Genomic DNA, 15521 nt, shown 5'->3' on the forward strand with positions numbered 1-15521 from the left:
GGAAGACACATCCTGGAAGCCAGCCAAGAGTCCGGGCACTGGTGGTGGGGGTCCGCCAGGGCCCGGGGTGGCTCTACCCGGCCTGGCTGGGGTTCGAAAGCTGGGACCAGGCCCGGGGCTCGTGCTTCGTCCCAGGGTCCCAGGCTGCTGGAGCCTCCCATCCTGGAAGCCAGCCGAGGGTCCGGGCACTGGTGGTGGGGGTCCACCAGGGCCCGGTGAGGCTCTCCCTGGCCTGGCTAGGGTTTGGAAGCAGGGACCGGGCCCATGGCTCGTGCTGCATCCCAGGGTCCCAGGCTGCGGAAGCCCCCGTCCTGGAAGCCAGCCGAGGGTCCGGGCACTGGTGATGGGGGTCTGCCGGGGCCCACAGAGACTCTCCCCAGCCTGGCAAGGGTTTGGAAGATGGGCCCGGGGCTTGTGCTGCATCCCAGGGTCCCAGGCTGCGGGAGCCCCCGTCCTGGAAGCCAGCCGAGGTTCCGGGTGCTGGTGACGGGGGTCCACCGGGGCCCGGGGAGGCTCTCCCTGGCCTGGCTAGTGTTTGGACACTGGGACCGGGCCCAGGGCTTGTGCTGCATCCCAGGATCCCAGGCTGCAGAAGCCCCCCATCCTGGAAGTCAGCCGAGGGTCCAAGCGCTGGTGATGGGGGTCCACAGGGGCCCGGGGAGGCTCTCCCCGGCCTGGCTAGGGTTCGAAAGCTGGGACCATGCCTGCGGCTCGTGCTCCATCCGGCGGGCCCCGGGGTGCGGGAGCCCCCGGTCCTGCAAGCCAGTCGAGGGTCCGGGCGCTGGGGACGGGAATCCACTGGGGCCCGTGAAGGCTCTCCCCGGCCTGGCTGCTTTCAGAAGCAGGGACCGTGCTGGGGAGCAGGGGTGGCTGGCTTTATCCGCTCCTCTGGCAGAGCGGAGTTTTCTGCCCACCCCTAGTTAAAGACCGACACATTCATTTTGTTAGACACATGAGATTAAGTGATTTGCCCAGAATCACAGAATTTTGAGCGTCCCTGCTGAGACTCGAACCCGGTTTTCTAGCTCCGGGGTCGATGGCTCTAGTCCTTAGGCCACAATCTCTCCCCTTGGTGTGGGCGGATTGGGGACATGTGTGGGATGGATGATAGCTCTGACAGGTCTTGTTCGCCCAGGTGCCCCAACCACCCCATAACCCATACAATCCTTAGGAGTGATGACCTTCCTCAGGCTCACACAGCAGGTCTGTGGCAGAGCCACAACAGTGGCTCAGTTGTTTTGCCCCCATGTTCTTTCCTTTGCACCGCTCTGGTCTCTCTACTAGGAGTTTGTTAACGCAGCTTTGTTTTCCTTTGACGCGGCTGTTTCCAGGGCAGGCCTGATTATTTTAAGGGGACTGTTCGTTTCCACTGGGCAGCTCCCTTTTCAGATACCCGCATCCTGTGCCAGCAGCATCTGATCGCAGACAAATGTACTTACACTAGGGATACCCAAAAAAACGCTTTATATGTGGAAATCCAGAAAGAAAAGACGTCATGTCAGCATAAAGTGTTTGCGCTGTGAGGTTATCAAGGCGACCAGTTACAAACTCCAAATGAACAGGAAAACAACAAGGCAAACTTTGTTTTAAAATAGCTGAGAGGAAAAGGGCCAGAGAGGCCGGCCTGCACACTGTGGTGCTCTTAGTGGGTACATGCCAAGCACTGACGCCGACAGATGGTATTTAATGGTGAAGCCGAAAAGAACAAGTTTACTCAAACACCTAATGGGGCTGAGCAAGACCAGTGAGTCCCTGCTGCTTTCTAATCATTTATCTATTCATCCATCTATTCACTCTTCCACCTATCCATTAACTATACCTTCCGTCCTTTTTACGCATCCATCCATCCACCATACATTCCTGATCTGTGTTCCCACAGTTCCAAATCCAGAAGCACAAACCCGACCCTCCGTCCTACTCAGATCAGTATATTGGGTACGAGTAACATCTTATTTACAGCTCCCAAAGGAACCAAAATTGCGATGTAAAGCACTATATCAAAACAAATTTGTGTCTTCAAATGGTGGAGGAGCGATTACATTTTGAAAATCTCAGCCTTTCTAGTGCATCCGGTCTGGTATTACACAGGAGGAAGAGGTGCGGCACAGCGGCCAGGGTGACGGACTCCGGAACCCGGGGCTCACTGTTCAAACGCCGGCGGCAGATCAGCCCAGCACCATGTGACTCTTAATCTTCCCAGCTCCTTGTCACCTTCGCGCTTTACAAATATGGATATTTACATTTAATTTGGCATCCAGCCAGAGAAGGAGATTAGAGCGACTTTTGCTAAACAAGGTTTGGAATCACGAGCATTTTACATTTCTGGAAAATAAAAGCTATACTAAAAAAATGTCACATCAATAACTTAATCTCCTCTCTGATGATATAATGCAAGTCGACCAAAGGCATTTAGAATGTCACTTTCGCTCACGAAACCCTTCGCCGCTCAGTAACTATGAATTCCAGCTGCTTTTATAGCTATGTTTTGAAATATTTGTTACTTTCAATGACTCCATTCTGTGTTTCAAGTCACCTTTTTTCCATCAACTCCACTGTATCATTATGGAGGGGAATCACATGACTAAGTGCGTGCCCAAGCCTTGGCTAATGACTTTTGGCTGCAATTAAATGTGATTTACTGGCTTCGCTGGGAGAGCGAGGAAACTCACCAAAGTGACAACAAAGCCCAAAGGCGTGGGGGTGGAAGGTGAACCACACAAATTCACGAATTTAACAGTGGTCACGCATTACTAATAAAATCAGACGAAAAGAGGAGGTGGACCCGAATTATTTCCCACTCGCCTCAGTAAAGCAAGATTTACATGCATGTTAAGCATCTAGAATTAAACCCTACATTGCATTATGGACAGGTCTAGCTCAGAATTACTGAAAAGAGGCAACTGGTCAGGGTGAGTATCCATAGTGAGGTGTTGCTGTGTGACAGCGTACTGCATATATTAAACAATAGAGGAGGGCCCACCAGAACCAGCCTGTGCGCACATGACCCCCACCCTCTACCCTAACCCCGTGAGCATCACGAACGACACGTGAGGCAACTGGCTAGCTGCACGTGAAATTGTGTAAGTGCAAGCGCACCTGCTACACGCGCTCATGCGCAGTGCTGCACCACTAGATCACCACCACCTAGCTTGTTAGTAGTGTGTGCGGGCCGATATGTGGGTTTGTGTCGTCTCATCTCCTGTTGTTGACACTTGCGTCATGGATGTGGTCACTCAGGCAGGCACTCACAGCCACAGGCCGCAACAGGCAGACTTGCTCCGGATCTCGACCTCTCCTCGCTGTGGTTTGGTCTGGTGCCCTGTCCAGTCAGTCACCTCACCCGTCGTCCAGACAGTACACTGTACTGCAGTGCACCCTCTGCCTCAACTGCCTCAGCGGGACCGTCAGCGACAGCCACTCAGGATCATAGCCTAGGCTATACCTGCTGACTGCGCTGCTGCGCCCCTCGACAGGCCTAGCCCCTGTGCCCTGCTACTGGCCGGCTGCCTGGCAGGAAAATAGTGCAGGATAAGGCTTTTCTTTAGTTCAAGTTGTGACTTGCTCCTTCCGCACTGCCTAAGGTTAAGGCTAAGGCTGGCCAAAAATAATTTGCATTGATCCCGCGGCTGAAGGAGGCCAAAGGCTAGGGCATGGTAGGGACCAAAAGAGTTGGTGTTGGTGACTGAGTCTCGCTCTGAGTCCCCCACCCTCCCCCACCAGGCGAAGCCGCGGTCCGGACTCGGTCTCACACACAAGGTTGGACTTGGCACTCGGAGAGGCTTGACTGTAGTGTGGCACTGGCACACACTAGTGTGACAGCACAGCAGTGAGTGTTGGTTTACCACCACCACACCACTTGGTTAAACCTCTCATCGATGTCTGGACTCTGTACTGGAATAGTGTTCACCAGTTCGCATCGCACGTGTGCACTGGGCTGCTGCCTGCCTGGTTTTGGCCTGGGCTGGCCTGCCTACCTGTATGTCTGTGTGCACCCACTCCACTGTCTGCTGCCCAAACAAGTTACGGCCCAGCCCCAGCCTTCAATCCCTCCCTGTCCTTTGAGTAGCTGGCCTGGCTGGCAGCTGCCTTCAACTTCAGGAATCAGGAGGACACCAGGAGTGGACCAGGACACCCGGTTTGGGTGACTGAATATATCCTGCTGCCCAGCCCATAATCTAAGTAAGTGACACTTCATTTTTTACGGACACCCGGTGCGGCTGACTGAATGTATCCTGCTGCCCGGCCCCTTATCTAAGTAAGTGACACTTCATTTTTTACCATGTCTAGGTTGAGATCGCCCTTGCGTTTCCCTTGCGGGAGCAAGTAGGGGCACCATATGCTTGCAAGTTAATTACAAACATATGGTGTCTAAGCTCGCTCCCGCAAGGCAATCGCCAAACGTGCACGCGTTGCCAATGAAAGCAATGCAACGCGTGCACGTTTTTAGGGCAAAAGCTGAATCGATTCCAAAATGTCTCTCTTATGCAGCGCAAGCGCTGCATAGGCGAGACCTAAAAATGGAGCACCCGTACCTCAACACAAGTGCTCCCAACAGAAGTGCCGCACACTGAGTGTCCGGATCCCAAAGCAGGCGCTCCACCAACCAGCAAAGACTCGGAGTGCACTCCACAAGAAGAGCTGCACACAGAGTGTCAAGATCCCAAACAGGACACGCCTCAGACCACCTAAAGGGCACTCAAAAAACAGCTGAACAGTGACTCAGGCACCCAAGCCTGTTAGGGTCACCAAAGCCTCAGCAAACAGCAGCGGCCCACCAGCGGGAAGCCAAAGAGCAAAGGACCCGCTGCAGTGGAGGACTCACCCGACCGCAAGATTCCAGGAAACCAGCGCATCTCAGCAGTACCAGCGACCAAGAACCTGAAGGAGTCCAGGAAGCCCAGCAATCTGACTCAAGCAGCTCCCACGAAGGTCCATGAGCACCCCCAGTGCCCAGCAAAGGAGGAAACCACAGGATAACACGAAGCAGGTAAGTGCTCAGCACCTACCCAAGCGTCCCCCATCAGGTCCACAGACAGAAAACAAAACAGGAAGTGCTTTCTGTTGGCCATGTACTTATAGCACCTGGCAGGAGGGTGGGTGGAACCTAAAAGCGTTTCCTGTTCTGTTTCCTATCAAGTGGAATACCTCATTAGTGATGGCTGGGTCGAGGACGAGGGACGTAGAGGTAATGACCTATTGCTGCATCAAATGTAAAGAAATAGAAAATGTCTTTACTTTTGACACAATCGCGGCACCATGTTTTCTATTTCATTACTTTTGATAAAATCACGGCACCCGCGTGGGTGCCGAGATTGCAACAAAAGTAAAGAAATAGAAAAGAAATGGCAGGACGGCCGCATTTAGCATGCAGCTTGCCCCTCTGCTTAAAAAGTTTTTTTGTCTTTTAAAAAAAATGAAAGCATTGGAGGAGATTTTCGGCGCCGTAAGTAAGGATAGGGAAAAAAGGAAGATGTGGCGGGCGCCAGCAGCTGGTCGTGCGTAGAGTGGGGAATTTAAAACAATTAACTTTCTGTCTGCCAAAATGTGCTTCTAGGACTGTTAGCCCATGCAGCTGTGGAGTGGATGCCTGGATGTACAGCATAGGGAGTGGTGATAAAACATATAGTCCCCAAAAATTCTCATAAGCAACTACGGCGTAAGGTAACTGACGCTAACTGTAGTTGGCCGGTGCTCCTGAACTAAAACTATGGAAGTGAAGTTCGGGAGCACCATCAATAAGAAGCCAGGAAATGCAAGTGATGCAGGAGTGACCCAATTGAAGCAGATGGCAGGATTACACTATATAGAGAGATGACAGCAGGTCTTGCAGACAGCGCATGCGCACTGATGCTTCACCTGAAAAGTGAGTAGGCCTTTCCCTCACAAACAGTAGCTTAAACGGAGTATGAAAATTATTTTCCAAAAATACAATATTTAATTATGATACCAACGTGCTGTCTTCTTTGCAAAATAACATGGCAACTCTGTAGGACAAAGAAAGCCTTGACTAAAAAGATGTGTCTTGGAATCAGGCATAGTGGGTTCATAATAGAAGTGTCTGGTTAGAAATTAAACAATGGCATGAAGAATCAGCCAGTGCACATGTATATGACGATGGAGAAAGGGCAGCCTTGAGCAATATACATTTTGCAGCATGCACGTACAAACTACAGCAACCCAAAGGCATATAGCCTAAAATGCATGCACTCTCAACAGAGGTGAAAGATTTCCAGCTACAATAATAAAAAATAGGAACTTTGATGACAGCGCTGACATCAAAGGCAAATGTTGTTTTCTTGTTATATACAATGCAAGGGTTGAGGCAAAGAGAATGCACCTACTTACAACTGTGGCTTGTATATGAGAATGATGGTGCTTGTGATTCCAAGGAACAAACCCTGTTTGTTCCTTCAAGGGCAAAGCCCAAAAATTACAATGAATGATTATCTAGAAAGGTGTGGTAACCAGCAGAAGTTCCACATCAACGGTAGGGCAGCAAACCAGTTGCTGCCCTACCGTTGATGTGGAACTTCTGCTGGTTACCATACCTTTCTAGATAATCAAGAATAAGCAGAATAAGTACAGTGTTAGAAATACATCTTTCATATAGACAGGGATTATTGATTGTGTACGGGTTCTATCTCTTTGAGCAGATCTCGTGAAGATAAAGAGAAACAATCACAACGCGCTGTTTTTGAGGGAATCTATCGTGATGTACTGTTTTATGATTACCAATTAACGTTTAAGCCCTGAAGAAGTCTCATTGTCTGAGACGAAACACGTTGGCTGGCTAAGAAGGAAATCCATTTGTGTCCTTGGATTTTTTCTGTGTTGAAATACCACAATAAAGAACTGGAATAAGACAATCTTATAACAATCTGGACCTTTTTTTTACAAGATCGTGCACTTTTATATGTATTGTGGACATTGGAAACTATAAGGAAAATATTTCTTGGATGGGTGCTGATTTCTTATCATTCATTCAAATGTTGTTTTCTTGTTGATGCAGTTATAGAAGCGCAAACTTATTTGAGTGATTTACACAAGTACCAGGTTAAACTAAACTATGTCTCTCTCTCCCTCACTTCGGGCCTCCTATCAATCATTCACCCGTCCATGCTTAAATTCCTTTTACCCATTATTGAAAGCTCAGTTACCATGATGGGGAAAGTCTCTCACCACAACTCCTAATCACGCAAACACTATCTTGCTCAAATAATCACATCTGTGTAAAAAACGATATGTCTTCTACAGGGCACGTGTGCAAAGAATGCAATATGACCCAAAAAACAACTCATTGAGCAACTATTCAGTAGAGCTACTGTAACAAATACAAAGTAATACAAAAAAAAGCTAACATCTATTACAGGCCTTGACCAGCTCTCAGGGCCGGCTGTATTTCAGCTTTTCATTATACTACCACTGTAGACAGAGACCGGGGGCTTAACAGTGTGGGGTTTCATTTAGGATCGCTCCATCCACTCCCTCTGGAGCACAACACCCTCTGACTTGTGTAATGGAGGTCGCCAAAAGTACAGTGCCACCCTACATTGGATACAATTATGACGCCTTAAAATTGAAAAAATAAAAGTTTCTCTTTCTATATGATAAAATTTGCAGAACAATACAAGGTGAAGATCTGACTGGGACGACTGATTATCACATGGGCATGGGATTAAATCTGCGTGTTTAAATTGCTTCTCTGGGAAACCTAGCATCAAATGAATGAGCGTCATGCAAAAACGCAGGAGAATGAATCTGTGCTGTCTAGACGTAAGGCTGCATAAATATGAAAACCCTTCCTCTAGTCTTTGGTGAATAAGGTCAGATGCGAGTGACACTTTTTGGTGCCGATTCTTTTCTCTGCCGGTGAAATTAGCCGTCTGCATAAATGCCTCTGTAATTTCCTGTTCGAAGACCCTTCTACAGGATTCAGGTTCCCTGAATAGTTCGTCCATTCAAATGGCACTCAGTTCAGCCTATGCATATCTGAGCCAGCCAATCTTATTATAATGCTCCAGTTTCAGGCAATCATCAATTATATGCTGCGTTAAATTAACAGTAGTCCTAAACCAGATTGAAAACAATAGCAAAATTGGCGCCAATCTGAATAAATCTGCAAAATAAATCAGCCCCAATTCGCTATGTAAAATGTAATTGGAGAAGGACTGGGGGAGTGACACCCTGTTTTAAAAATAGCTATCTTCTAATGTTTGGGGTTTCTCGATCTTGGCCATCCCCCAGACTCCCGCCCCATAAATTGCCGCTGCCTTTGTTTTTGCAAGGTATATCCTTTTGATGGGGTCCTGGGGGACTTCACCCAGCTTCTTAGCAACGTCCTCGATAGCTTGAAGACTTATTTCCATACCTAGGCCTCTTGCAATCACCAGGTTTGCCCAAGAGTGTTTTTTTATCGAATAGTGCACCCAGATATGGAAAGGAGTATACAACCTCAATTTTCTTTTATCCCAGATGAAAATAAGGGGATTTCCAACCTTTAGCTGGTTCTACTATAATGATGAAGGTTTTTGATTAATTCACCCTTAGATCTAGTGAGGCCATAAATGAGGCATACGTTGTTATCAGGCCTTACAGGGCTATCCCAGTCCTGGCAATTAAGACAGCATCATCTGCATGTGCCAAGATTGGGAGGGAAGTACTTTTAAAAGTGAGCACGTCTTGAGGGAAGTCAGTCAGGGCGGCCTCCACCCCGTTTGTGTAGATGGAGCAAAGAAATGGGGCAAGCACGCAACCCTGCCTATCTCGTCTATCGATCTTAAATGAATGTGTGCATTCCCTGTTAATTAATATCCTTGATTCTCTGTGCACACGAGTTTCAGCTTGTTTAAACTAGATTAGTTGTGTGCTGCTACATTCGTTACACTTAGTCACAGTGCCTTGTAAAAGGTTAGGTCTGGAAGATCCTTATCCGAGGAATGTGCACACTTTTTAATTGGAACTGATCCTGTTCCTTGTTTTTCTTATATCACGTTTTTCTTTAAAAATAAATCCAGCATCAAAGGTCTATTTTTAAATATTTATTCCAAAGTTCATAAACTTCTTCTGTTTTTGCGATTTTGTGAGGTCATTCAGATTTTATGAATTATCAATAATCATTCAATCAATGCCAGAACCCAATGCATTTCGGGTCACTCAAATGGACCCTTTTTCAGGGGTCTAAAAGAATGAGCAATACACAAAAACTAATCAGTCCTAAAATATATAAAGTAATGCATATACAATGTTCAAAAACGACATGATTTTGCATGTTCAATAAAGTTTGTACAAAGCAATGTATTATAAATTTTAAGTCATACTCCATAGTCTCAAGTGCCAAATATGTTGCAAAAAAAACGATGACTATTCATGATAGAATAATATATACAGTAAAACGTAGTTACATAGTATGTGATCCTGTACATCTCGTAAATGAGTTCAAATCAGACGAGATTAATCTCTTCAATTAGTAGAGTGTGAATACGTAGTTAACCTCCCGGAAGCTCACCTTATGTTTGCGTATTGAATATAGCAAGTTGAGTGGCTGACATTTTAATTTGCAGCTGCTCATAAAGAGTCGAGTAAATATGTTTTAAGGAAATTATTCGTTGGTCTTATTTTCTGGTGGCGTATGCGGCTAAAGTTATTCTACGTTCCCCATTAATGTAAAGGTCCCAATTTAAATGTGTGAAATACTTTAATCTGTAGGCTTACTGCATTATTTGAATTTTATCGTACCAATCAGTGCAGATGAAGACGAGTAACTGTGTTTGGTAAAATTATGTTGACGGCCTCCAACTCGCATTTACATAAGAGGATGAAAATTAAAAGAGAAAAAAAAGTTATAACAAAATGGCCTAGCCATAGGGAATGGCGTAAATACCCGTTGTTTTTCGGAACAAATTTAATTCATGACATCAATTATTTGGCTTACCTAAAGATATTTGTAGTCTAAAACTTAAGACAACCTTACGTTTTTAGAGTGCTTACCGCATTCAGCCTTTGATGGATTATTAGGGAGTTTCCGTGTTCGTCTGATCGGGTGAAATTTAACCGCGAGTCTGCATTCAGAAGCTGTAATGCATGAAAAAACGCTACGTTTTATGTGCTGACAAACACGTGTAGCAGACACATGTTTGGGGTTACCTTAGTTTTTAAAGGGGTAGTAACTATAATCGCGATTGTGTACATTGGTAATATGTGTACTTGTGCATATTAATAAGACTATAAGCTGCAAACATATATGCATCTGATTTTGGCAGGTCTAAATTCACCAATAGCAGGCAATAACGTAGTAAATAAGATATGTAATATACTTAACGAACATAATCAACTGTTAATTGCGTTTAAGAACAGTTCCATACTTGTATTATATGACAGTTTAGGTCATAGAAAACATGCTAGTTCAATACGGTCATTTAACCCTGCGGGTTGTAGGGAATTAAGTCTCTTTATCCAAAAAAAACAGATATTAGTAACTGTTTATGTGAATTAGTCCCAGGGCTAATTTTCAATGGCTCCAATATGGTGAATCTTAGTTGTGAGACGTTATGTCCAGCTTCTTGCAAGTGCATTGCTACTGACGATTTTCCATTTTTCAATCGTATGTTGCTTTTATGTTCCATCATTCTGACTTTAATTTTCCTCTCTGTAATACCAACGTATGTTTTTTCACATGGACATTTTATGGCGTACACCGCGTTTTTGGTGTCACACGTCCTTGTGTGTTTAAACTTGATGTTATATCCCTTTGTAGGATGTGTGAAATCATCAGTTCATCAGGCTTAAAAGGATCATTAATACTGAGGATGAAGCCACTGAAACCATCACAAAATATGAAGAAAGGTTTAAAAAGAGAGGGTATCCACCAATAGTGATTGATGAATCCATAGGGAAAGTGCAACAGATGTATGGAAAGATGCTTTTAAAACAAAAGCCTAAAACAAAAGAGCAATTCATTATCTGCATTTTGAAGTATTTGAAAGAAGCCAATATAATAAAGAATATCGTCAAAAAGAAACTGCCATATAATCCAAAATGAAAGTGAGCTCCACTGTATCTCCGAGAACAGAATTATATTTACATTCCAACGATCGAACAATCTCAAAGAACTGTTGTTAAAAAAAGCTAATACATCAACATCTAGTAAATTCAAAGGAATGCAAACATGTGGAAACTGTGTACACTGCAATAATGTCATAAAAGGAAATGAGTTCACACATCCTACAAAGGGATATAACATCAAGTTAAAACACACAAGCATGTGTGACACCAAACACGTGGTGTACGCCATAAAATGTCCATGTGGAAAAACATATGTTGGTATTACAGAGAGGAAAATTTAAGTCAGAATGACGGAACATAAGAGCAACATAAGATTGAAAAAAATGAAAAATCGTCAGTAGCAATGCACAGGCAAGAAGCTGGACATAACATCTCACAACTAAGATTCACCATATTGGAACCATTTAAAATTAGCCCTGGGACTGATCCTCATAAACAGTTACTAAAATCTGAATTATTTTGGATAAAGAGACCTAATTCCCTACAACTTGCAGGGTTAAATGACCGTATTGAACTAGTATGTTTTCTATGACCTAAACCGTTATATAATACAAGTATGGAACTGTTCTTAAAAGCAATTAACAGTTGATTATGTTCGTTAAGTATACTACATATCTTATTTACTACGTTATTGCCTGCTATTTGTGAATTTAGAACTGCCTATATCAAATACATATATGTTTGCAGCTTATAGTCTTCTTAATATGCACAAGTATACATATTACCAATGTACACAATCACGATTATAGTTACTACCCCTAAAAACTAAGGTAACCCCAAACATGTGACTGCTAGACGTGTTTCTCAGTACGTAAAACGTAGCGTTTTTTCATGCATCACAGCTTCTGAATGCAGACTCGCGGTTAAATTTCACCCGATCAGACGAACACAGAAACTCCCTAATATTCCATCAAAGGCTGAATGCAGTAAGACCTTTAAAAACATAAGGTAGTCTTAAGTTTTAGACTACAAATATCTTTAGGTAAGCCAAATAATTGATATCATGAATTAGATTCGGTCTGAAAAACAACGGGTATTTACGCCATTCCCTATGGCTAGGCATTTTGTTATAACTTTATTTTCACTTTTCATTTTCATCCTTTTATTTAAATGCGAGTTTGAGGCCGTCAACATAATTTTATCAAAGACCGTTACTGGTATTCATCCACACCGATGGGTACGATAAACTTCAAATAATGCAGTAAACCTACAGATTAAAGTATTTCACGCATTTAAATTGGCACCTTTACATTAATGGGGAACGTAGATTTACTTTAGCCGCACACGCCACCAGAAAATAAGACCGACGATTAATTTCCATAAAACACATTTACTCGACTCTTTAAGAGCAGCGGCAAATTAAAATGTCAGCCACTCAACTCGCTATATTCAAATACGCAAACATAAGGTAAGCTTCTGGGAGGTTAACTACGTATTCACACGCTACTAATGGAAGAGAGTAATCTCGTCCGATTTGAACTCATTTAACGAGATGTACAGGATCACATACTATGTAACTACGTTTTACTGTATATATTATTCTATCATAAATAGTCATCGTTTTTTTGCAACGTATATGCACTTGAGGCTATGGAGTATGACTTAGAACTTTATTGCTTTGTACAAACTTTATTTAACATGCAAAATCATGTCGTTTTTTAACATTGTATATGCATTATTTTATATACTTTAGGACTGATTCGTTTTTGTTTATTGCTTATTCTTTTAGACCCCTGAAGAAGTGTCCATTTGAGTGACCCGAAATGCATTGGGTTCTGGCACTGATGAAATGATTATTGATAATTCCTAAAATCTGAATGACCTCACAAAATCGCTAAAATAGAAGAAGTTTATGAACTTTGGAATAAATATTTAAAATTAGACCTTTGATGCTGGATTTATTTTTAAAGAAAAACATGATATAAAAAAAACAAGGAACAGGATCACTTCCAATTAAAAAGTGCGCACATTCCTCGGATAAGGATCTTCCTGACCGAACCTTTTACCATTCCCTGTTAATGCCATAACGTACGCAGGAAGTGGCATTGGCATATAGCTGTTGGATGAAATGAAGTATTGGTGAATCAATCCCCATTCCTACATCACAGACCAGAGCTTATGGTGGGATACACAGTCAAAGGCCGCTGACAGGTCCATAAAGGCCAAGTAGATCTTACTACCTTTGACTTTGGTGTATTTGTCAATGCAAAGTGAGAGATTAAAGCATTGGTCAACAGTCCCCTTCCCCCTCTGGAAACCATATTCGCCCTCTATCAAGATGTTATGTTCCTGGGCTCAGTCCTCCAGTCTAGCTAGTAACATCCGGCCTATAGTTTTGGCTGTGGTATCCAGTAGGGAGATGGGTCTGTAGTTCTTAGGACTGCTTCTGTCCCCTTTCTTCTAAATCAGAACTATTATACTGTGCTTCCAGGACGGTGGAGGGGCCCTCTGTCACTATGCTGTTAAATACATTGGTTAATAAGGGGGCCCAAAGATCGTAGTTGTCTTGAAAGAGATCGACCGGAACCCCATCTGGCCCTGGAGCCTTCCCTGGAACACAGGCTTCCAACCCTTCTATGACTTCACTAAGTGAACATGTTATAGTACCTTGCGGTGGCTAACTTACATCAGGTAGCGGGGAGACAGGAGGGGTATCAGAACCAAATATACCTTCAAAATGTCCCACCCATGCATCCTCGCCAACATGTACGTCTAGGGATGGGTCTTTAAGCTCATTAAAATAGGTGTGTTCATGACTTTCCAGAACTTGCTGCTACTACCCAAATTAGCCGCCTGCTGGAGGTCGTCCCAGGCTTTCTTCCTGAAGTCTTTCTCTCTTTTCCATCTTGAGATCTTATAATCTCTAAGTAACATTCTTACCCAAACTGGGTTATTAAAGCATTAGCAAGGGATCTTCTAGCTGACAAGCACGATGAGTCAAACCAGCCTCTAGCCATTGGGCCTTTTGGACGCTTGGGGCAGGTCAGTGCATCTTTTAGTTTCTCTATCAGGGCTCTACACTAAGAAACCAATGATGCTGGAGCTGACTCCGCAGATAAACATTGTAAAATATCATCCCTTGTTTGTGCTATGAGTACATATGCCAGATTCTGCTCAACCGCCTGCTCCCACTTCAGTTGGTACCCATTTTTCTTGGTTAAAGTGATGTTTCCAGCTACCTGCTGCTGTTTATTCAGCTTATGGGGGATATTTAGGAGGGTAAGTGGGATAGCGAGATACCTGTAACAGATGAACGTAGTATCTATTTTGGCGACTTTCCCACCAATTGTAGATGAGACTTAAATGAAGTCAATAGTAGACTCATAATTGATCTTCCTAAATGTTTTGGCTATATTTCCCTCTTTTGTGTTATTTATTATTCCCAAGCTTTTTATGTAAAGGAGATTATTAAGACTATCCCCATAATCATTATGGGTTAAATGAAGAAGGGAATTACCTTGGTGGTCTGCGAGCCCTCACACCGTAGCCTGTTTGTACTTACAAAGGTGAACGTTAAAATCCCCCACCCAGATAATGTTTGGAGGGCCCTTTTTATGGAAGTGTTTACTTTATCCAGTTGCCTATTTAGTTCCTCTACCACTAGCTTCATATGGCTCCCAGTTCTATTGTTATAGAAGTTAATTAGAAGCCAGAATCTGTCAACTATGCCTTTGAGTACAAAAAAAATTAAAACATTTATTCTGGAATCTAACCATCCTTACTCGCAGGAGGAAGGTGTTGGATATTAAACTTAATAATCCCCCCTTCGCTCTGCCTGACACTGAGTCTACTGCAGCTGTGTAGAAGGACCGGTATCCCAAAAAGAAAACGGGCTCTGTGGCCCAGGTTTTTTGAAAGCAGATGACAGCCAGGGGATAGCAATCTTTATGTCATTTGTCATTGCCTAGTTTTTGAGTAATTTCTGCTACATTCCAGGAGGCTAATCTGGTCTTGTAAGTGTTAGAGAAGTTCGGGGTTGGGGACTCAGCAGGCTCCCTGTCTTATTGGGACTAGGGTGTCTGGAATTTTGGTGCTTTCAGTAAGGGAATATGTAACTGGGGTTAGTCAGTCACATGTCTCCAGATTTGAGAGGGCAGCAAATCTATTGTGAAGCCCCACCCCCACGATGCTACTGTGGTTCCCCTCATAACTTAATTGGTGGCCTTGTCTTTGCCTCTGACCCCTACCCTGTGTTAGTCCCTGCATTTAAAAGTGTTCCAGGGCTAAGGGTATGATCTGGGTAGCCCTGGCTGGCATTCTATGGCGATTACCTAAAAGAGCATTGACCACGTATACATTGTTGAAATTTACCACCACACAGTCACCATCAATTGATTTAGTAGAGCTGCCCGCCCAACCCATTCTTCAGGCCACAATAATCTCAAGGGACAGCTGATAGTTTCTTATTCCTGTATGCATTGTGTGAGAGCCAGTCCAAACATTTATCCATTAGCTGTAAG

This window comes from Lissotriton vulgaris, chromosome 4_1, assembly GCF_964263255.1.
Source record: "Lissotriton vulgaris chromosome 4_1, aLisVul1.2, whole genome shotgun sequence".
In the NCBI taxonomy this organism is placed as follows: Eukaryota; Metazoa; Chordata; class Amphibia; order Caudata; family Salamandridae; genus Lissotriton; species Lissotriton vulgaris.